This window comes from Pteropus medius, unplaced genomic scaffold, assembly GCF_902729225.1.
Source record: "Pteropus medius unplaced genomic scaffold, Ma_sr-lr_union100, whole genome shotgun sequence".
NCBI lineage: Eukaryota > Metazoa > Chordata > Mammalia > Chiroptera > Pteropodidae > Pteropus > Pteropus medius.
Window position 1 is genome coordinate 3,474 of NW_024354460.1, and position 1,862 is coordinate 5,335.

Here is a 1,862-nt window from a genome sequence, read left to right on the forward strand (position 1 = left end):
AAGCATCCTTGTAATTTCTACCCAGTAAAGCTTTTGATTGTTACTGTTAAATTCTGTAGCAAATACTCATGAAACAAGCTGAGGACTGGAAAACATCCATGAAGAGGGTTCACTTGGTGCAAGTTGGGCTTTCTGAGGAGCAATCAACTCTTGCCATTACTTTATATTCCATTATTAGTCCCTCCAAACCCACAGAGCCTCCCGGAGGGCTACATCTGTAGGCTTCTTAGGAGCTGGTCCGGACACATTCCATCGGACAGATACCTCCTGCTTTGGCATCGCCCAGGCCCTCTCCAGAGTTAAAGTAGGAATGTCTCTCCCATTCTCCGGTAAAGATGATTCCTACTGAGAGAATCACTCACTATGTTTCCTTTGGTTTTTAAACTCAGTAGATCATATCAATTGATTACTTGAATCAATGCGCTGGAATTATCGATTTAAAACAACAATGGCATTTCAGGAAAAGTAACTGACTGTGATAGATGAGTCTTACACAACTGGAAAAGTGTACACGTAGAAAATGTAAGTTCAGTCTTTTCTTCATTTCCTTTCTTGTTTTCTCAACTCTGAAGTCCCAAGATCTGAGGCTCCCAACAGCCTTCCAGAATTATTCTATGCTCTCAACCAATGATTTTTCCCTTCACCCACCTCACTCATTCAAACTCTCGCTGCCTTTGTGCCTGATTCTCACTGACGGTTACAGAGAAAACCTTCCGGACACAAGAAATGATAAGGAAGTGTTTATTATGTATTGGAAAATGCTTTAAAACTATGCCTAAATTGTGGAATAAAAGGATGGGACAGGAACTTGGTGAGATTGTATCTTTAAATCAGAGTTTCTCAAACAGTATCAGGCATCAGAATCACCTGCAGTACTGGTTTGCTAGACAAATTTCTGGGCTCCTCCCCAGAGTTTCTGATTCAGGAGGTCCGGGTTGGGGCCTGAGAGTTTAACAAGTTCCCAAGTGATGCTGATGCCATTGCTGGTCCAAGGACCACACTTTGAGAACGACTGTTAGAAATCAAACAGTCGTGACTGCCTGATCAATCAGTAAGTGACTGCCTGATTTGTCTAGGCATCCAAATACCAGCATGAGCAAGACTTGGGCACCTTCTACACAAACCTCTTGCTCTAAATTTGGGTTTTATTCTTCATTCATTGTGAGAGTCATAAGCTGCTATTGGGAGAAAAGTATAGGACTTGGTGTAAGATTTGTATTTGTTGTTTGTGTTGCCACTCATAGGAAATTTCTTTATAATCCCTGAACTTAGTCTACGGCCATGCTACCCTGAACAAGCCTGATCCCGTCTGCTCTCGGAAGCTAAGCAGGGTCGGGCCTGGTTAGTACTTGGATGGGAAACCATCTAGGAAGACCAGATGCTGTAGGTGTAAAAAATAAAAAAATAAAGGATTGTAAGCTGACAAGGTCCTTGTAATCTGTGAGGTCAACCAAGGGTTGCCTCGTCCTAAAAATAAAAAAAAATAAAAAATCTCTGAGCTTCACTTTTTTATTATAAAATGTAAAATAAATCCAGTCTTTCAAGTTCATTGTGAGGCTCAAAACACATGTGAAGATGCCTGGTAAACCATCAAGTTTACAAATGGTATAATTGTTCTACAATAAATGGTTTCTCCAAGGTAGCTATTAAAAATGAAATGATAGAAGGCCAAATCCTGTTTTTGGAAAATTAAAGCTACCTGTGTTCCCTGGATCACCAACAAAGGGAGTTTCCTCAAAACTGTTCTGTCATCAGTAAAAAAAGAAATTCCGTACTAAACTTTGACATAAGGCTTTTAATGCCCTGGAGAGCCTCACACACAGTGTGAATCTGTGTAGAACAAAGAGAAATGTTCTAGCATC

The 1,862-nt window shown here is 40.5% G+C and overlaps 1 pseudogene; it reads left to right on the top strand.

Moving 5' to 3' along the window:
• The first annotated feature begins 1,271 nt into the window (after window positions 1-1,271).
• LOC120594206 (uncharacterized) lies at window positions 1,272-1,390 on the top strand (annotated as a pseudogene).
• The last annotated feature ends 472 nt before the right edge of the window (window positions 1,391-1,862 follow it).